Source organism: Onychomys torridus, chromosome 2 (assembly GCF_903995425.1).
Source record: "Onychomys torridus chromosome 2, mOncTor1.1, whole genome shotgun sequence".
Lineage (NCBI taxonomy): Eukaryota > Metazoa > Chordata > Mammalia > Rodentia > Cricetidae > Onychomys > Onychomys torridus.
The window spans coordinates 125112887-125135202 of NC_050444.1; the positions used below are offsets into that span (position 1 = coordinate 125112887).

General features: G+C 42.8%; 1 protein-coding gene across 6 annotated transcripts in view; it reads left to right on the forward strand.

The window, feature by feature from the left end:
- Positions 1 to 16552: 16552 nt before the first annotated feature.
- The window catches only part of Tut4 (terminal uridylyl transferase 4), a 109122-nt gene continuing 103358 nt past the window's right edge, over positions 16553 to 22316 (forward strand). For all 6 annotated transcript variants that reach the window (XM_036177225.1, XM_036177227.1, XM_036177226.1 and 3 more), the window contains exon 1: positions 16553 to 16614. The gene's annotated coding sequence lies outside the window, so the exon portion shown is untranslated. The remainder of the gene's footprint in view (positions 16615 to 22316) is intronic.

Sequence of the window (22316 nt, forward strand, 5' to 3'; positions counted from 1 at the left end):
GTCTCAACTCACCTATAAAAAGACACAGACTAACAGAATGAATAAGAAAACAGGATCCATCCTTCTGCTGCATACAAGAAACACACCTTAACTTCAAAGACAGATACTACCTCAGAGTAAAGGGTTGGGAATAGGATCTCTAATCAATTAGACCTAAGAAGCAAGCTGGTGTAGCTATCCTAATATCTAATAAAATAGACTTCAAACTAAAATCAATCAAAAGAGATCAGGATGGACATTACATATTTGACACAGGAAAAATCCACCAAGATGAAGTCTCGATTCTGAACATTTATGCCCCAAATACAAAGGCATTCACATTCATAAAGGAAACATTACTAAAGCTTAAATTGCACATCAAACCCCACATGTTAGTAGTGGTAGATTATAGTGATATTTTATTTGTATTGAAATGTGATTTTATTTATATGTTAATAAAGTTGCCTTGAGGTCAGAGCAAGCCAGAGCAGAAACTGGGTGGTAGTGGAGCACCCCTTTAATCCCAGCACTTGGGAGGCAGAGCTAGGCAGATCTCTGTGTGTTCAAGGACACAGCCAGCATGGCAGACACACACCTTTAATCTCAATATCAACTTTAGAAGACCTGGAGGTCTGTATAGACAGGCAGTGACGAGGAGGTCATGTGGCTGGGTTTACAACCAATGAGAAGGCAGAACAGAAAGTCAATAAAAAGGACAGACACACAGGAAGTAGCTCTCTTGCTGAGGGGAAGGACATCAGCGGCAGTGAAGGGTAAGAAAAGACTTTTAGCTCTTAGCTATTGCTCTGACTTCTTGGGCTTTTAACTCTGCAATTGGCTCTGTGTTTCTTATTTAATAAGACTATTCATCAACAACATTCCATCCTAACTCAAAAGAATATGCCTTCTTCTCAGCACCCCATGGAACCTTCTCAAAAACTGACCACATGCATGATCACAAAGCAAATCTAAATAGATACAAAAACATTGGAATAACCACCTGGATCTTTTTTTTTTTTTTAAGATGTATTTATTTATTATGTATACAGAAGAGGGCACAAGATCTCATTACAGATGGTTGTGAGCCACCATGTGGTTGCTGGGAATTGAACTCAGGACCTCTGGAAGAGCAGTCAGTGCTCTTAACCTCTGGAGCCATCTCTCCAGCCCAACCTCCTGGATCTTATTGGACCACCATGCCTTAAAGTTAGATTACAACAACAAAAATTATAGAAAGCCTATAATCTCATAGAAACTAAATAATGCCCACCTGAAACACCAATGGGTCAAGGAAAAATAAAGAAAGAAATTAAAGATTTCCTAGAATTCAATGAAAATGAGAGTACAACATACCCAAATGTATGGGACACTATGAAAGCTGTGCTAAGAGGAAAAGTCATGGCTCTAAATGTACACATAAAGAAGATGGAGAAAGCTCATACCAATGAATTAACAGCACAACTGAAATCTCTAGAACAAAAGAAAACAAACTCACCGAGGAGAAATAGACACCAGGAAATAATCAAATTGAGGGCTGAAATCAGTGAAATAGAAACCAAGAGAAAAATACAAAAAAATCAATGAAACAATGAGTTGCTTCTTTGAAAAAATCCCAGGGAAGCAAGGATGGTTCAACATACAAAAGTCTGTCAATGTAATACACCATATAAACAAACTCAAAGAAAAAAACCACATGATCATCTCATTAGATGCTGAAAAAGCCTTTGACAAAATCCAACACCCCTTCATGATAAAGGTCTTAGAGAGATCAGGAATACAAGGAACATTCCTAAACATAATAAAGGCAATTTACAGCAAGCCAACAGCCACCATCAAATTAAACGGAGAGAAACTCAAAGCGATTCCACTAAAATCAGGAACAAGACAAGGCTGTCCACTCTCCCCATATTTATTCAATATAGTACTTGAAGTTCTAGCTAGAGCAATAAGACAACAAAAGGAGATCAAAGGGATACAAATTGGAAAGGAAGAAGTCAAACTTTCACTATTTGCAGATGATATGATAGTATACATAAGTGACCCCAAAAATTCTACCAGGGAACTCCTACAGCTGATAAAATCCTTCAGTAAGGAGGCAGGATACAAGATCAACTTAAATAGCCTTCCTATACAAAAATGATAAAAGGGCTGAGAAAGAAGTCAGAGAAACATCACCCTTTACAATAGCCACAAATAATATAAAATACCTTGGGATAACACCAACTAAACAAAAGACCCAGGATAGCTAAAAGAATCCTGAATAATAAAGCAACCTCTGGAGGCATCACCATATATAGAGCTATAGTAAAAAACAGCTTGGTACTGACATAAAAACTGACATACAGACCAATGGAATCGAATTGAAGACCCTGACATTAATCCACGCACATATGAACACCTGATTTTTGACAAAGAAGCCAAAACTATACAATGGAAAAAAGAAAGTATCTTTAACAAATGGTGCTGGCATAACTGGATGTTAGTATGTAAAAGATTACAACTAGATCCATATCTGTCACCATGCACAAAACTCAAGTCCAAGTGGATCAAAGACCTCAACATAAATCCAGTTACACTAAAATAATAAAAGAGAAAGTAGGAAGTACTCTTGAACACATTGGCACAGGAGATCACTTCCTAAATATAACACCAGCAGCACAGACACTGAGCACAACAATTAATAAATGGGACCTCTTGAAACCGAGGAGCTTTTGTAGGGCAAAAAAAATGGTCAATAAGACAAAAAGACAGCCTACAGAATGGGAAAAGACTTTCACCAACCCCACATCTGACAGAAGACTGATCTCCAAAGTATAAAGAACTCAAGAAACTAGACATCAAAACACTGAACAATCCAATTTAAAAAAATGGGCTAAACAGCTAAACAGAGGTTCTCAAAAGAAGAATCAGAAATGGCTGAAAGACATTTAAAGACATGCTGAACCTCCTTAATCAAGAGAAATGCAAATCAAAACGACTCTGAGATACCACCTTACACCTGTCAGAATGGCTATGATCAAAAACACTAATGACAGTCTCTGTTGGAAAGGATGCAGAGCAAAGGAAACACTCCTCCACTGTTGGTGGGAATGCAAACTTGTACAACCACTGTGGAAATCAGTGTGGCAGTTTTTCAGAAAATTGGCAATCGATCTACCTCAAGACCCAGCTATACCACTCTTGGGCATATACCCAAGGAATGCTCAATCAAATCACAAAGATATATGCTCAACTATGTTCATAGCAGCATTATTTGTAATAGCCAGAACCTGGAAACAACCTAGATGCCCTTCAACTGAAGAATAGATTAAGAAAATGTGGTATATACACAATGGAGTACTACTCAGCAGAGAAAAACAATGACAGGGTGAAATTTGCAGGCAAATGGATGGAACTAGAAAAAAATCATCCTAAGTGAGGTAACCCAAACCCAGAATGACAAACATGGTATGTACTCACTCATAAGTGGATTCTAGATATAAATCAAAGAACAATCAGACTGCAACCCACAGAACCAGGGAGGCTACCTAGCAGTGGGGACCCTAGGATGACTGTGGCTTATAGTAAGTTTTGGTTTTACTCATTTACTAGGCAAGCCTCAATGAAACATTTCACTGTTTTGTACTGTATCAAGCTGATAATAGATAAATAAATAAATATGAAAATAAAGAGAAAACTAAAGTAATAAAACTCTCAGTCACCACTAGGGAGATCGGAAGTGGTGAACTAGGATTCCAAGTAGGTCAAATAATCACTGTAAATTTTCATAAAGCACATCTAAGAGGCAGACAGTAAGGGCACACCTGCGGCTGTAGATTGGAATACTTAGGCTTCATTCCGCCAACAATGGAGGCTGATAGTACCAAATAAGTCGGAGATAGAAAACAGTACCCAACAGAGATGAGGAGCAGAGTCACCCAGACAATCAGCAGGCATTTTCTGAAAATGTTCGGAGGCGGTTTGGTTTTGTTTCCTTTTAACATGTCTTATCAGATGTGCACAAGATAATGTTTAGTGTGGGGAATGAAGGATCTGATTTGATATCCACTCTGTTTTTGTTTGGTTTTTTTTTTGAGACAGGGTTTCTCTGTAACAGCTCTGGCTGTCCTGGAACTCACTCTACACCAGGCTGACCTCGAACTCAGAGATCCACCTGCCTCTGCCTCCTGAGTGCTGGGATTAAAGGCGTGCACCACCACCGCCCAGCTACATTCACTTTTATTATTATTGTTACTATCATTTTATTTATTTATTTACTTAGTTTTCCGAGACAGTGTTTCTCTGTGTAGCCCTGGATGTTCTGGAATTCTGTAAACCAGGCTGGCATGGAACTCAGGAAATCCTCCTGCCTCTGCCTCCAGAGTGCTGGGATTAAAGGAGTGTGCCACAACGGCCTGGCTTCTATATTCACTCTTTAAAAAAAAAAAAAAAAAAAAGATTGGGGTGGGGGATTTAGCGCAAGGCCCTGGGTTTGGTCCTCAGCTCCAGAAAAATAAATAAATAAATAAATAATTTAGAAAAGATTTCATGTGTATTGGTGTTTTCTCAAATGTAAGTCTGTGCATCACAGTGCTTGTGGAGGCTAGAAGAGGGAGTTGGATCCCCTGGAACTGGAGTCCCAAACAGTTGTTAGTTGCTGTGTGGGTGCTGGGAATTGAACCAACATTCTATGGAAGAAGGACAAGTATGCTTAACCCGTGAGCCATCTCTCCAGACTCAATAAATGTTCACTCTTATGGGCAGTTTGAATCCCTCTGGTTGCCTGACCCCACAGCAATGCTCCATTAGCCACATGTGGTGGAAATAACCTAGGTCAATAGTTAAAAATCTCAAGGTCCAGTTTTGCCTTTACCAGTGTTTCACTCTTGATGGTGGGCAGGCTTCCCTTCCCCATCTATAAAAATGAGAAACTGGCTGGGTGGTGGTGGTGCAAGGCTTTAATCCCAGCAATCGGGAGGCAGATCCCAGGTGGAACTCTGAGTTCAAGGCCAGCCTGTCTACTGAGCGAGATCCAGGACAGGCACCAAAACTACGCAGAGAAAACTTTGTCTCAAAAATAGTCCAAAAAAAGAAAAAAAGAGAATTCCTCTATGTGTTTGTGGTGATATATTGTGTCCCCCCAATATATTGTGCTTCCTAATAAATTTATCTGGGGCCAGAGAAAAGAACAGCCACTAGACAGACATAGAGGTCAGAAAATGGTGGCACTCACACCTTTAATCCTATCACTTGGGAGGCAGAGATCCATTCAGATGTCTGTGATTTCAAAGCCACACTGGAAACAGCCAGGCATAGTGACACACACCTTTAATCCCAGGAAGTGATGGCAGAAAGCAGAAAGGTATAATAAGTTGAGAAAACCATGAAATAAGGCCAGTTAAGTTTTCAGGCTGCAAGTAACAGTTCAGCTGAGACCCATTCGGACGAGGACACAGAGGCTTCCAGTTTGAGGAAACAGGATCAGCTGAGGAACTGGCAAGGTGAGGTGGCTGTGGCTTGTTCTGCTTCTCTGATCTTCCAGCATTCACCCCAATAACTGGCACTGGGTTTGTTTTTACTGATAAGACCTTCTAACAATTTGTGCTGCATGTTTTCATATGTGCTGTTTTAGTATGCATTGTTAGCATATGTAGCTATTGAAGTCAACACTACATATGATTTATAAATAGTAATTTGGATGTCAAAATTCTCATACTTAGAGAGGGCAAGTTGAGGGGTAGGGGAGTCCTCTCTTTGGATTGAGCAATATATAGAGCCTAAACTTCCCAGCAACTCAATGTTCAGGTTTCTTCCTGTGATTCTGCTTAAGAGCTGGATTCTGGACAGGTGGAATTTATAGCAACATTATGTCCTAGATTTTTGAGGACAGACCCAGATTTCAAATATTTTATCCTGTTTGTAACTACAGTAGGCTTAAAGTTGTGTTCTCCTGTATCCTAATTTGGATAGAGAAGAAAATATAGGCATAAAAGTGTCCTTTTCTTGGCATGTAAGATAATAAATACCCAGAGGAAGTCCTGGATGAGAAAGAGTTTAGAGAGATAACAATACTCTACTGAGAATATTCACTGGGATGAAAAATAGCTGTCTGTGGTGAGAGGCAGGCAAGGAGAACCCCCTACAAAAATGTGATTAGTGTGTGTGTCATTTGGTTAGAACAGAACAGTTTAATAAGAGATAGGAATTTAGCCGGGCGGTGGTGGCACATGCCTGTAATCCCAGCACTCTGGAGGCAGAGGCAGGTGGATCTCTGTGAGTTCGAGGCCAGCCTGGTCTACAGAGCTAGTCCAGGACAGGCTCCAAAGCTACAGAGAAACCCTGTCTCGAAAAACAAAAAAAAAAAAAAAAAAAAAAGACATGACTTTAGGGATAAAGGAGAGAGGGGATGAGCCTGAAGACAAAGAAAGAACTTAATGAGATAGAGGTAGGAAGGAGGAGTGTCAGGGAGGAAGGACAGAAAAGCCTGGCATGAAAAGAAGAACTTAGAAACAGACTCAGCAGGGCACATTTATGGAGAAGAGAAGGCACTTTGGAGGGGCGGGAGAGGGTAAGGAGAATATGAACAGAAGAGAGAACGAGCTGTGTGGTGGCGGTGCACACCTTTAATCCCAGCACTCGGGAGGCAGAGCCAGGCGCAGTTTGAGGCCGGCCTGGTCTACAGAGTGAGATCTAGGAAAGGCACCAAAACCACACAGAGAAACTCTGTCTCGAAAAACAAAAACAAAACAAAAAATAAATAAATAAAAATAAGAGAATGAGCATGGAGTGGGGCAGTTAGGACAAACAAATAGGCAGCCATGCATGGATGAGAGACACACAAAGAAGCTTGAGGTTTCCTTAAAACTGTGGGCATCTGGAGAACCCCTGGTGAGTGTTGAGGGAGATGAAGACTGTGGGAAGGATTAAGAAACTAGACCAAAGACAAAGCTGCAAGCTCCATTAGCTAGAACTGTCACCCCTTCAGGAACCCCTTAGAGAGTGAACTGCAGACCTGTTGTGTGCTGAAGGGTGGCTTTCTGCTTCAAAGCACCTTTTGCTGAATCTTTTTTTTTTTTTTTTTTTTTTTGAGACAGAGTTTCTTTGTGTAACAGCCCTGGCTGTCCTGGAATTCTGCAGACCAGGCTGACCTCAAACTGGGGAGATCTACCTGCCTCTGCTTCCCAAGTGCTGGGATTAAAAGGGTGTGCCACCACCACCTGGCTTGCTGAATCTTCATATAAAAGAAGGCCAGGATAGTGTCATTTAATTTAATTCCATTCATAATTCATGATTTAATCACTTATCAAAAGGCCTCACCTCTTAAAAAACATCTGTTTGGGTATTAAGTTCCAACATAGGGATTTTGCAGGGACACAAATATTCAGACTGTGGCACATTTTAATTCAACCATCCTTTATTCTCTTGCACCTTGTTGCATAGTTGTTTGGTTTTATAGAGACGAGGTCTTGGCCGCGTAGCCCACAGGTTCTGGAAGTCACTATTTAGCGCAGACTAGCCTGGCCCTTGGAATCTCTTGCCTGCACCTTCCACTGGCTTCCTTGTTTCTGACAGGTTTCTGACTTGGCTTTTACTTTGGTTCTTCCTTGCTCTTGCCAAAACACACTTAGTGACTGACTACCTTTGGCTATGACTTTCCAGAGCAGATTTAGATCATGTTACTCTCGTAACATCACAGGCTGGCTTCCTCGCCTCATCTGGAAGATGAAGCAGGACTAAAGTAAGATTGAAAGAAATAATAACATACTAAAATATGAATAAGACTGTGGCTGGATCATGGTTAGTTTAATGCTTTTTCTTCCCCCAAAAGTTTTAGAAAATTTTATAAGCCAGGCAGTGGTGGCTCACGCCTTTAACTCTAGCTCTCAGGAGGCAGAGGCAGGGGGATCCCCAAGTTTGAGGCCAGCCTGGTTTACAGAGTGAGTTCCAGGACAGCCAGGGCTGTTACATAAAGAAGTCCTGTCTCAAAAAACCAATATATATATGAATGATATGGTTATATTAGGTATATAAATAAAAATATTTAAGTTTGAATCAAAATTGCTCATCAAGTGTTTTTATCGGTAACTACTGAATTCCCCTCCCCTTCATGATTTTGAAAAAATAATATAAAATTAGTATCTCTTTGGCCAAGCAGCTGTAGCACTTGAGATTCTATCTTGATCAGAGAAACCTATTCTCTATCTTCTTCCTACAACTGGCTTTGCATGGTCCTCTAGAATTTACTTTACAAAGCTGAAATGTGAGCACAAACATTTCCTACTTAAACTTTGAATGTTTCTCAACATTACCTGCAGGATCAAGTCTAGTCTTTTTGTTTGTTTGTTTTTGTTTTTTGTGTTTTGTTTTTCGAGACAGGGTTTCTCTGTGTAGCTTTGCGCCTTTCCTGGAACTCGCTTTGGAGACCAGGCTGGCCTCGAACTCACAGAGATCCGCCTGCCTCTGCCTCCCGAGTGCTGGGGATTAAAGGCATGTGCTACCAGCCCCCGGCAAAGTCTAGTCTTTTTAATACAGCTTTTCACAACCTATTGCCACTCTACCTTTCTAGCTTTATTTAGCGAGTTACCATGTTAGCTACCTTTTCTCTGAGGTGACCCAATGCCTAACAAAAGTGATGTAAGAGAGGAAGGGTTTGGGGGCTGGAGAGATGGCTCAGAGGGTAAGAGGACTGACTACTCTTCCAGAGGACGCAGGTTCAATACCCTGCTTCCACATGGCAGCTCACAGTTGTCTGTAACTCCAGGGGATCTGGCACCTTCACAGACATACATGCAGGCAGAACACCAATGTACATAAAATAAAAATAAATAGATCTTTAAAAAAAGAGTAGAAGGGCTTATTTTAGCTCCCATTTACTTTGCTCACAGTATTCCACATTATAGGAGGGAGGCATGCTGGCAGGAGGGTGAGGTGGTTAGTAACATGGTGTTCTCGGTCAGGAAGCAGAGACGCGTCAGTGCTGGTACTCACATTTTCTCCTGTGCGTTCAGTCTGGCCCCTAGACAGTGGAGTTGTGCTGCCCACATCCAAGTGGCTCTTTTCACTGCCATTACACCTCTTTGGAAACCCTGAAGTGACATAGAGGTTCGTTTCCAGGAGATTCTAAATCCTATCAAGTTGGTGATTGAGATTTAATCATCACATCTGCTCAGCTTCTTTCTTCTTTACCCCATGTTAAATCAGACCACTTGCCATTTTTAAATTACGGAATAAGAGCACGAGATTTAAGTGTATAACTCACTGAGTGCTTACATCTGTGTACAACTGTGGGACCATGACTACTGGTCTTATTTTTGCTTTTTCTTTAATACTAGCCTAAATGATGAAATAGTATCTCACTAAAGTTTTGACTTGCATTTCCCTAATGATTTGCTTTTCAGTGTCTTTTCCTTTGCTTACTGGCCATTTGAGTATTTTCTTTGGAAAAACTGTTCTGAATCCTACAAGTGCTTTGAATGACACTATTCCCTGTTCTGAGTTAGAGGAGTCTTCTGCGTGCTGCAGTTATCTGTCCCTAGCCAGATAAGTAATTTGTAAATATTTTCTTTCTTTCTCTGTGTTACCTTTGTACTCTGTTGATAGTGTCTTTGCAAAAGTAAGGTTTATAGGTCAGGGAGGTGGCTCAGCAGGTAAAAGCAATTACTGCTAAGCCTGACAACCTGAGTTTCATTCCCAGAATCCACACGGTAGAAGGGAAGAACTGATTCCCAAAAGTTGTCCTTTGACCTTCGCTTGTATGCCATAGCCTATGCATGCCCTGGGCCAGCTTAAAAAAAAGAAAAAAATTAAATTGATTGTGATCAAGAAAAACAGGAGTGGGGAGGTGGTGTCCCACACCTTTAATCCCAGCAGGCAGAGGCGCGTGGATCTCTGTGAGTTTGAGGCCAGCCTGGTCTACAGAGCGAGTTCCAGGACAGCCAAGGCTACACAGAGAAACCCTGTCTCAAAACAAAACAAAACAAAAAAGGAATAAAGTTTTACAGTTTTCTTGTACTTCAATTTCTCTTAGTTGTTGCTTGTCCCTTTGGCGTCAGATTCAACAAATCCTTGCCCAAACTAACGCCATAAAGCTCCTCCTGCACTTTTTCATTGAAGAGTTTTACAGTTTTAGATCTTACATCTAGGTCATGGATCCATTTTGAGTGGCTTTTTTTTTCCCCCAGAGCTGAGGACTGAACCCAGGGCCTTGCACTTGCTAGGAAAGCGCTCTACCACTGAGCTAAATCCCCAACCCCTTGAGTGGCTTTTGTATGTGGTCTAAGGTCAAGGTCTAACTCCATTCTTGGCATGTGGGGGATCCAGTTTCTCTAGCATTTACTAAGAACCCGACTCTCCTTGCATACCTCAGCATCCTTGCTGAAATCATTTGACCATATATGCAAGGATTTATTTCTGGATAGAGGGCATGGCATTTTATAGGACACAAAGATGAATCAGAGTACAGATTGTCCTAAAACATTAGAATTGGTTGCAGAGAGACTGGTAGAATTAAATTGGATCTCATTTTGTTTTAAAGGGCAAAGGAGAAAAAAAAAATGATTTAAAGGGAGGTAAAACAGCTGACTTAAGAGTTCATATCACAACTGTAGAATTTTGGAGCCTCTTTCCTGCCTTAGTCTATCAATCCACCCTCGTTTTTACATATGAGATAAAAGAAGAGTGGTGTTATTCTTGAAGCCAGAATTACTAGCAAATAAACTAAAGGAAGATTTCTGGGTTGGAGAAGTAGCTCAGAGTTTGCCAGCATAATGAAGCCCTAGGTTTGATTTCTCAGTACTGAATGAAACTGGGGTAATTCATTCCAACATTCTGGAGATTGAGGCAGGAGAATTAGAAGTTCAAGGTCTTCCTCAGCTAGTAAGCTGAAGATCAGCTTGGGCTACACAATATTCTTGTCTCATTGAAAGGAAGGAAGGAAGGAAGGAAGGAAGGAAGGAAGGAAGGAAGGAAGGAAAGAAAGAAGGAAGGCAGGCTTCTTCAACAGAATGTAGTAAGAACTTGTGTCATCTGGAACAGGTAGCTTTAGGAAGGAATGAGATCTCTGTTAAATATACAAACATTCAAAAAGAAGTTTAATGACTACCTGTAAGTTGTTATTGTTTTGTTTTTGAGACAGGGTGTTACTATGTATCCTTGGCTGGCCTGGATGCTATGTAGATCTAGTTGGTTTCAAACACATAGAGACCTATCTGAGTGCTGGGATTAAAGACCTGAACAATGACTCCCAGGCACCTGCAAGTTTTGCTGTACAAACAAGCTTTATCTTTCAGGCTTATAGGTTTTCCAAAACTGTCTTATAAATTTATGATAAAGAAAGACTTTTTTTTTTGTTTTTTTTGAGACAGGGTTTCTCTGTGTAGCCCTAGGTGTCCTGTAGACCAGGCTGGCCTCAAACTCAGAGATCCACCTGCCTCTGCCTCCCAAGTGCTGGGACTAAAGGTGTATACAATCATGGCCTGGCAAGAAAGGCTCTTTACAAATTTTTTTTTTCCCCTGAGACAGGGTTTCTCTGTGTAGCACTGGCCACCCTGGAACTTGGTCTGTCAACGAGGCTGGCCTCCAGCTCAAAGATTCACCTGCTGCTGCCTCCTGAGTGCTGGAATAAAAGGCATGGACCACTACTGTCCAGCTAAAGTTTTTTAAAAATTATTTTTAGTTATGTATATATTTGTATGTAAGGGTATGGGTGTGTGCACAAGAATGCAAGTGCCCGTGGAGTCAGATTCCCTTGGAGCTGCGGTTATATATAGACCATCATTAGCTACCAGATGTGGGTGTTGGGAAGTGATCTCAAATATTTTAGAAGAGCAATATGCATGCACTCTGGTTTTCCTTTTTTTCCCCCCCTCCAGACAGGGTTTCTCTGTATAGTTTTGGTGCCTGTCCTGGAACTTGCTCTGTAGACCAGGCTGGCTTTGAACTCACAGTGCTGGGATTAAAGGTGTGCGCCACCCTCACCCGGCCTTAATGTTTTTTGTTTTTGTTTTATGCATGCACTCTTAACTTCTGAGCCGTCTCCTCAGACCCTAAAGGATGTTTTTAAAAGAAATGTGTATTTTCGGGCTGTGTACGGTGGCGCACACCTTTAATCCCTTCACTCGGGAGGCAAAGGCAGGTGACGCTCTGTGAGTTTGAGGCCAGCCTGGTCTACATACTGATTCAAAAAGCCAAAAATCAAAGACAAAATAAATTTTTAAAAGATTTATTTATCTTATTTTATGTGTGGGTGTTTTGTCTTCATGCATTTCTGTGTAGCAGATGTGTGTTTGCTGCCCTCAGAGATCAGGAGAGGGCATTGGATCGCTCGGAACTGGAGTTATGGATGATTGTGAACCACCATGGGAATGCTGGGAATCAAACTCAGGTCCTCTGGAAGAACAATATGTACTCTTGACTGCTGAGTTGTCTCTCATAATCATCCATAACTCCAGTTCCAAGAGATCCAATGCCCTCTCCTGATCTCTGAGGGCTTACTGGCCAGCCAGGTTCAGTGAGAGACCTTTCTCAAACAAAGAATGGAGAGAGGAGAGATGGAGGAAGATTCCCAGTGTCCTTCTTTGGCCTATGTATGTATGTATGCATGCATGCACACATGCACGCACATAGGTAGACCATGCATTTCCTGCCCTGCCTCCCCAATAAATTAATTTGAAAAGAAGGCTGGGCCTAGTGAAAGATAATTAGGATTAAAGGAAATAGCTTTCCTGAGGGGCTCTTATACATCCCTGAGCCTAGCCCCATTCGTGAAGATATGACAGCCTGTTCTCTTACATAATTTTCTGCCGCGAAGTAACACCATTTCTCACCCTCATTAGAGGCCAAACCATCATCAGTTCTTGAACTTTGAACCTCAAAATTGTGAGCTAAATAACCCCTTCCCTCACTTAGAGGAAGCAAACCTGGGGACTTCCGGCATACTAGGCAAGCAGCCTGATACTGAACTACACTTCAAGCCCTAAACCTTTCTTCATAACTAAGCTACTCCTGGTATGCCATTTTAGTAACAGAAGCTGAATGATATAGTTCTACTATCTAAGAAGGGAACACATGTAAGCAATGACCCATTAGGCAACTGGACTTCTCATTTGGTGGACAGATTAAGTAATTGTCATCTGGTGGGATGAAGTGGCCGGAGCTCCTGGGCCATCTAGATTGGAAGTCTAAATTTAAAACCTTAACTACATCCATGGGACTGTTCTTAAAAGCATTACAGGGAGGGTCACTTGAGTATTTTCACAGAGGAGCTAGATATTTGTAATTTTTTCAGTAATCTATAGTTCAAAGCAAAGAACACAGAACTGGCATTCTAGTTGTGTCTGTGATTTACTTATGAACTTTGGCATTAATTAAGTCCTATATTTCCTCATTCGTCTTGTCAGAATACCGGAATTATTTTTTTTTTGTAATGATAAACAGGAGTATAAATGCCAAAGTGTGCAACTCAATAAGTATGTAGGTGCTGCAATACAAACACAAGTATGTGTTTTACAGATAATAATCTATTGGTATCAGACAGGTAAAACGATTGGGATTCAGAGATTGGAAAGAGAGCATCCAGTGGAATGCTTGTGTGTTCAGATTCAAGTAAAGTTGTGAGGGTAAAGGGTTATAGTAGTACATGCCTGGAATCCTAAGATTTGGGAGGAGGTGCAGGAGTTCAAGATTATCTTCAGCTACATGGTTGAGATCCTGTCTCAAACAACAAGGAAGAGTTGGCTTGGGTCTTGAGAAACAGGGAAGGGTGTTATCTGGAGGCACAGGGCAGAGGCATGGGACTCTCCCATCTGGCTGCAGCTTTGATTTAGACTCAATATCTTCACACTCTAGACTAAATGCTGTCTTCTGAATCATAAACATGTATTTGGCACACAACAGGTAATCCCTGAAGGTCTACCTCTTCCATTGAAGCCTCACTCATCTGGAATTTATCACATTCTCCTCTGTATTTGCCCAACCCTTTGTTCATATGATCTGTTGACTATAGGTTAATAAAACTACCTTCCTTACTTGACAGTGAGCTTTCTGAGCAGCAGTCTGTGTGGTTTGTCTAGGCACTGAACTATGTTTTGCTTATACTAAGTAATCAGGAAATGTTTTTTTCAATTGAATTTGGTCCAAGGACATTAATATTAGTGAGAAGCGTGTTGGTAATCGTTTTAAATGTGTCTATCAGCTTTAAGTTTTCATTATTTCCAGCACTGAGGATCAAACCCAGAGCCCTTTGCACACTAGGCAAGCACTCTTTATTGTTGTTGTTTTGTTTTTTGAAACAGGGTTTCTCTGTGTAGTTTTGGTGCCTGTCCTGGATCTTGCTCTGTAGCCCAGGCTGGCCTTGAACTCACAGAGCTCCGCCTGGCTGAGATTAAAGGCCACCACCCGGCAAGGCAAGCACTCTTACATTGAGCTGCTATATGCCTGATTCCCCACCTCCCCTACCTTTTTGAGACAAGGTCTCAAGTACTAGGCTATCCTGGAACTCCCTCCCAGACTGGCCTCAAACTCAAAGATCCACCTACCCTGTCTTTCTAGCCCTCCTGGGATTAAAAGTGTGCTCTCCACCACACAGGTCACTTTTATTTTTAAAGAGCTCTTGCTATGCTGGCTTTGAACTGGTGGTGATCCTCCTGCCTCAGCTTCCAGAGTGCTGAGATTACGGATATAAACCACCACACCTAACACTAGGGTTTCACGTTTGTTTCCTCTCCTGTTCCTTACCTTATCTCTCTGAAGTATGGACACATTTAAAAAGGTTTCAGATGAGAGAAGTCTGGATATGTATTAGTTTGAAGTCATCCAGTGGATAACTGGGCTAACCTGGAAGGGCTGACTTGAAATCCAGTACTCTACCCAACAGCTTGTGGGTCTGGAAGAGTCACAGACGGGGAGATGCACTTTCAGAGCGTATTTTTCTCATCTGCAAATGGAAGCAATAATATCTGTTGTCACAAGATCATTATGAAGATTAGGTGGACAAGTGTATGAAGCTCAGGGCCTAGTACTAAGTTGGCGATGCTTGGTCCCTTCTCACTAAGCTCATTAGCTTTTGGGATTCAGATGGACAAATCAAGTAGGAGTCATTCAGTTCTGAGATGTAGAGGGAAGTCGATGAACTAGGCAGAGACAATTGCCTCTCTGTATAGCCTGTTAGCTGTTCTGGCCTCTGAGTCACTAGAAAATTTGTCATTGCCTTGTAAATATTTAAGGTTTAGCTGCTTCCCTTTATAAATCCCTACGTTTAGGGTGTCGTACACTTTTTCTGCCTAGTAAATATCCGACTCGAGGATTGCAGTTTTGTGGTTTGTCCAGCTCTGAGTGAAGTAGGAGCCTGGTCAAATAATCTCGAGGCTTGGGGTCATTAAAATAAACTAACAAAGCCTTCAAATCTTCCGTAAGTGTAAATTTAGATGAGAAGGACCTAACACTTTAAAAAAAAAGGAAGAGGGAAGCCGTTCGCGGTAGTTGTTTTCTACGCCCACCCTGACACTAAGGAAAATGGTTTTCGAAGTGTTTCTCAAGATCTCTGTGCTTTGTTATTCCCGAGGTGACCAAAGCAGGCCTGGAGGCGAGGGTGAAGGGGTGGGGGGCTCGCTCTCATCGCTCCCCGACCGCGCTCAGAAGCCAGGAATGACTGCGAAGAGCTGAAATTTAAAAAAAAAACAAAAACGCACGGGCAGCCGGGCAGCGACAAGCCCGAGCCTGCACCTCTACGGCCTGCCCCTCGGGAGCAGCCCGGAGACCAGCCCCTTTCCCCGCCCGGGGGCCTCAGCACCGCGGCCCGCAGCCCGGGAGCCTGACGTGGGCGGCGCGACGGTGCACGCGACCCCGAGCTCGCTGGCGTCCCCGCGCCGCCGCTCCCTGGCGTCGGCGTGCTGGACCGCAAGACCCTCTCCCTGCAGGCCAGCGCCGGCCTGCGAGCGGCGGGTCGGCGCCCACCCTCCCTTCCCCTCCTCGGGGGGCCCCGACGCGAGCCCGCGCTCCCTCGCTGGCTGGCTGGCTGGCTGGCTCTCCCTCCTCGGCGCGGGTGTGTGCGCGCCGTCCTCCCACCTCCGTCCCCCTCCCCATTGTTTCCGGGCGACCGCCACGAGCCCCGGAGCGTAGCCCCTCCCCCCCGGCCCTGCCCCCGCCCCCGGGCTCCCCCTCCCCCGCCGAGGTCTGACGGGTGCCCCGTGGTGGTGGTGGTGGTGGTGGTGGGGGGATCCCACAACTGAAGGGGAGCGCGCCCCTGAACCCGGCCCTGGGAGGCTCAGCTCCCAGGCCTCCCAGCCTCTCTCCTCCCACCCCTGCCTGCGGGGGGACCCCATCCCGGGGGGCGGGGAGGAGGGGAGCGTCTCCGGCTCCCCTCCCCCTCCTCCCGGCGCCGCCACTCGCCCTCCGCCCCCTCCCCTCAGCGGGTCCTCCTCTTTCTCTCGCTCCCTCCTCCTCCCCCTCCCCGTCCCTTCCCCCCCACAATGCAGTTCGCGGCGCGGCGGACATGGCGGTGGAGTCCTGAGCTCGTCGTGTCCTGGCCTCCATCGGCGGCGGCGGCGGCGGCGGGGGCGGCGGCGGCGGCGGCGGCGGCGGCGGCGGGAGGCGGAGGGGGAGCCGGAGCCTCTGCGATGAGGAGGCGTCGCGCGCGCCTGTAGCTCGCGGGCCTCGCAGGTACGGAGCTTCGGGCCGCCGCGCTGCGCGGGCTGCCGAGGGGGTGTGCTCGGCCGAGCCCGGAGGCCCCCCGCTTGTGTCCCCCCCCACCTCCCGCCTTCAGGTGCGGCGCCTCCCGCAGGTGTCGGGTCCGCGGGCGCCCGGCGCCGCCGCCCCGCTGGGGGCCTGCCTGGCTCTGCCTGCCTGGCTGGAACGGGCTTCAAGTGTCCCAGGGGAAAGCGAGGGGAAGGAGGGAAGGAGGGAAGGCGGCCTGGGCAGCCCCAGGAGGCTTCGGGGGGCCCGTCCGGGCCGCCGAAACCTGTTGTAGCCGGGGTAGGAGGATCTGAGTTAACGGGATCGGTCTAGCCTTGTCTTAGATCCGGTGTGTGTGTGTCTGTAAGGTGTGCCTTTTCTTTCACCCCGGGTAGATGTCTGTCCGCACATGTAAACACACGCACACACACGCGCGCACACACAGAGTTGGGTTTTTGTTTTTTTTCTTTTCTGGGCTCCTCCTTGTAGGGAGAAGGCAGAGGTAGGTCCGTGTGGATTTCGTTTCCTGCTCGCCCGCCGCCGCCGTCTCTGCACCCCCCATCCGCCCCCCAGTCGAATGGTGGTAATGCGCGCTTTTGACGTGGGTAACTGTGAGATTCGTATTTGTAAACAGACAGCACTTCCCCAGTGTGTCGCACGCCTCCGCAAGTGGTTTCTGATCCTTTTGATATCAGGGTTACAAAAGAATGAGGTGGTTAGACCTCAAAGAAGCAGCGGGATTTCTAGTCAGTACCTGAATGGGATTAATTACTGTTATTTTAACGTTAGTTAAACATTTTTTTTTTTTATTTTAAGAAGAATATCGAACTTTTAAATCAGACGATTCTTGTTCTTTGTGCGAGATCTTAATTTCAGTATACCGTGTTTCTTCATTTTGATACAAAAATAATTCCTTAAACATTTGGCATCCTGCGATCTTTTGTAATCTTTAGTGTCCAGAAATGCAATTTGAATTGTGTATTGTTGGCATGCATTTAGTAATTAGCTCGCATAGGTCATATAACCTTTCATAGCTATATATTTTATTTATCCTTCGTCCCTCCGCGTCCTTGTAGCAGGAACATGTTTAAAACACTTGGTGAAACAGCAAACCTAGTTCATTTTAAAAGGAATAACTACTAGCTAATAAAACTGGATAATCCCAAATGGATCTGATAAATTAGAAAAAATGCCGTTCCCAATTGTTGAATTGTGGGAAGGTTTAAATAAAAATGTTGTCTGTATGCATTAACTTTTTCTTACTCAGAGCCTATGTGTATCACCTTAGAAATATGGTGCACACTGCATCCTACTACTTAGTCACAACTTGTAAAACTATGAAATATTGTTTTATATAGCTTTACTTACAACAACTCACTAGAGTACAGTGTGCTCTGTGATGCCTTTATAAACAAATTATACAGAGCATTTAAAAACCACATGTATAGGGGAAGATAAGTTTAAGTGTTTCTTGTTTTAAAAAAAATTATTATAAACAAAAGAAAGTTACCCAAAACTCTTAGATAAAATGTTCTTTTTTGCATAGTTTCATTTGGCTAGAGTAGAAAATGGGAAAAAAAAGCAAGGCTTCTTTAAAAGAATCTAAAAGTGGAAGTGAAAGTGAACGACATTTCATGTTTTAAGTATTATGAACATGTAAACACAAAGAAAGTCAACAGGTATTAGCAAGCACATATAAACATGCTTCAAATTGTAAACTCTAATCCCTAGAATTACATCTGATTTTGTTAATTTAGTTAGGATAATACTTTGCCTTTTAAATTTAGGCTTTAAAATGAAATTTTTTTGTTTTTTTTGTTTTTTGAGACAGGGTTTCTCTGTAGCTTTGGAGGCTGTCCTGGACTAGCTCTGTAGACCAGTCTGGCCTGGAACTCACAGAGATCCACCTGCCTCTGCCTCCCTAATGCTGGGATTACAGGCATGCACCATTACTGACTGGCTAGTAGTATGTTTTTTAAAAACAAACAATAGTATTCAGGATGTGGCTGAGTGGTAGAGCACTTGTCAAGTATGTATGAAGCCCTATGTTTAATCTCCAGCGTAACACCCAAGCATACACAAAAAGATTAAACAGTTCTGTGAAGACCTAAAGCAGGCAAAGCAAGGGACACTGTAGTTTGTAGTTCACAGTAGGATATGTGGATTAAAAAAAACAATAGTGTAGAGGACTTAGGAAAGCTTACATGCTTCTAAATAAATTGTTTTAGGTCTAGAATCCTAGGGAAATTTAAAAACCAGCATGTCCCAAGTGCTTCTTCAATCCTCAAAAACAAAAAATTAAAAATAAAAATTAAAAAAAGGAAAGAAGTGATACTTACATGCAAATATTAATAAATCAAACTTTTTCATCGAATTAATAGTTTCAACATTATTTTCATATAAAAATTTCTTTTTGTATGTCTATAATCTGTGTATTGAAGGAGAGGAAAAAATTTATTAGACGACTTATTCTCTTTCTGGGCACTGTACTAAGGCTTTATGTACTTTTTTTACTTGCTTGCCTAAAACCTATGAAAACTGTTTATAATGAGGAATCTGTGACTCAAAATTTGAGTTATTTGCTGAAGAACATGGAGTAACAAATTTCAAAGCAGATCTCTTATATATATATGTATATATAATTTCCTTATCAGATCTAGTGAATTTTTCTGTTTTATAAGAGAAACCCGATTAAGGTTGGTATTTATTCATTCATTCATTTACTTTAACAAACATTTCTATTTGTGCTCTATACTAAGACAAGTTTTGAAAAAAAATTAAATCTTTGAGATCACCATGTGAGGTAATGTTTTTTATTTTGTTTTGTTTTTTCGAGACAGGGTTTCCCTGTGTAGCTTTGCGCCTTTCCTGGAACTCACTTGGTAGCCCAGGCTGGCCTCGATCTCACAGAGATCCGCCTGGCTCCTCCTCCCGAGTGCTGGGATTAAAGGCATGCGCCACCACCGCCTGGCTGAGGTAATGTTTGGAGCTGTGATTAGAAGTGTTTCGTGACTTCTACTACAGTGTTTTTTCCACTTGGCTGCCTTCCTAATAGAGTCTATGACCTGTAAGGAGGTTTTCATTCTTTTGACTTGGAACAAGTCACAATTTTCTAGTTTAGCACTAGAAAGCGGTAGGTTAGGACACTGAGAACTGAGAGTTAGTTGCAAGAGGACAACTATGCAAGCTTAGTGTTCACCGGTAAGTATGAGCAAGGACTAACTACAAAACATCTTGTACTTAAAAACATTTAGGGAAGACAGGTGGATGGCTCAGTGGGTAAAGGTGTTTACTGCCAATTCTGACAGCCTGAGTATGAGCCCTGGGATACATGTGATACAGGAGAGAAGCAAGTCCTGAAAGTTGTCCTCTGAGCTCCATTCTTGTGCTGTGGCACATGCATGTACACACACACACACACACTTTTAAGAAACCAGGGAGAAGTTAGTGTAAAACATACGTAAGAGTGGGTTTAGTTCCTTTCATTGAAGGAAGAAGCAAATGATATTTTCTGTTAATTATACAAGTCTCATAATTTTAAATTGATAGTTGATATATAGAGAAAGAGAGTTCATAGTACTTTGTACATGTTACTATCTCAGTATCTTAGAAAATTAACTCAGTCCTCACAACCATTTTTTTATCTTACTCTCATTTACAGGTGAGGAAAGGAGATATAGAAGAGTTAAGTACAAAATCTCACATCTAGTTTACAGCAGAGTTGGGATTTGATCTGAGACTGTCCTAGAGCCAGAGTGCCTCACCAGTACGCCATGTTAATGAGTGTCACATGTAGTGTGTAAAAGTGTATTCTATATAGTCACAAGGTGTCAAAAATATTTTGTAAGTACAGAAAGTATGAATTATACAGAATAAATAAACCTAATTGAATTTTGTTAGTCACTACTTTAAATGATTTTGATTATTCAAATCAGCTACTCATTAACTATTAAGTGCAAGTTGTGTAGATTTAGAGTACTCAATGGTAACCAAACTATGGGCACACACACATAAAGAGGATTGTTTCTCTGTCTCTGTCTCTCTGTCTCTCTCTTTCTTTTTTTAAAGACAAGATCTCACTGTGTAGCCCAGCCTCAAACTCAGATATCCACCTGTCTCTGCCTCTGCCTCCAGAGTGCTGAAATTAAAGGCATGTATTACCATACTCAACAGGTTTATTTTATTTTTAATTTATATGCATCTGTGTAGGTATGTGCACAGAAATGTGGGTACCTGAAGATGCCACAAGAGGGCTTCAGATTCCCAAGCAGTTAACTTGGTATAGAGGCTGGGAACTGAGCTATCACTTAAGCCCACATTTTTTTTTTTTTTCAATAGCTTGCATTTTAAAAATTTATATACCCCCCCCCCCCACCCCATACCTGGCTAACTTTCAGTTTTTTAAAGAATTTCTGTGTGTGTGTGTGTGTGTGTGTGTGTGTGTGTGTGTGTGTTATAGGTTAGAGGACAATTTGTGGAAATCAGTTCTTGCCTTCCACCATGTGGGTTCTAGGGATTCAAGTCAGGTTGTCAGGCTTGGTGGCAAGCACCTTTACTTGCTGAGCCGTCATCCTGTTCCTCTGGACACATCTTGTGAAGGGTCTTAGAGTCAAACTGTTGTAAAAAATAATTTGTGTTTATTGAGTATACTTGCTATAATGTATGTGTGGAGGTCGGAGGACAACTTGTGGGAGGTGGTGGTCTACTTCCATTGACTGAACTGAGGCCTTTGGTTTGGCAGCCAACACCTTTACCCTTTAAGTCATCTTGCCTATCCCCAAAACTGATTTTGTAATAACAGTGATACAGTATCTCTTCCTCCCTTTTTCTACTACTATACTGCGGTATCTACGTGATACGTGAAATTCTATGCTCTGATGGCTAACGGAATGTGCCCCCTACTTTTCTTTTCTTTTTTTTTTTTTAACTTTTTTTTTTAATTTAAGATTTATTTATTTATTATGTATACAGAAGAGGGCGCCAGATCTCATTACATGATTGTGAGCCACCATGTGGTTGCTGGGAATTGAACTCAGGACCTCTGGAATAGCAGTCATAGAGCCATCTCTCCAGCCCCCCACTTTTTTTGATATATTTATGTATGTAAATATACCATAACATTTATCTTTTAAAAACCCAATTCAGGGGTTGGGGATTTAGCTCAGTGGTAGAGCGCTTGCCTAGCAAGTGCAAGGACCTGGGTTTGGTCCTCACCTGGGGGTGGCGGTGATGGTGGGACGACCCAATTCAGTGGGGTGACGGTGGTATACACACCTTTAATCCCAGCACTCGGAGGCAAAGGCAGGTGGATCTCTTGAGTTCGAGGTCAACCTGGTCACCGGAGCGAGTTCCAGGACAGCCAGGGCTACACAGAGAAACCCTGTCTTGAAAAAAAAAAAAAAAAAAAAAACACCCATCAATAAATGAATAAATACCCAATTCATGGGGTTGAAGAGCTGGTTCAGTGAATAAGAGAGTTTGCTGTTCTGGGGGACTCAAATTCAGTTCCAATTACCCATAACAGTGGGCTCACAGCCACCTGTAATTCCAGGTCCATGGGATCAGTGCCCTCTTCTGGCCTCCTCTAGTACTGCACTCCTGTCATGTGTGTATACACACACACATGCACACACACACACACAAACACAATCTTTTAAAACTCTACAGGTTAATGGTATACACAATTTAGT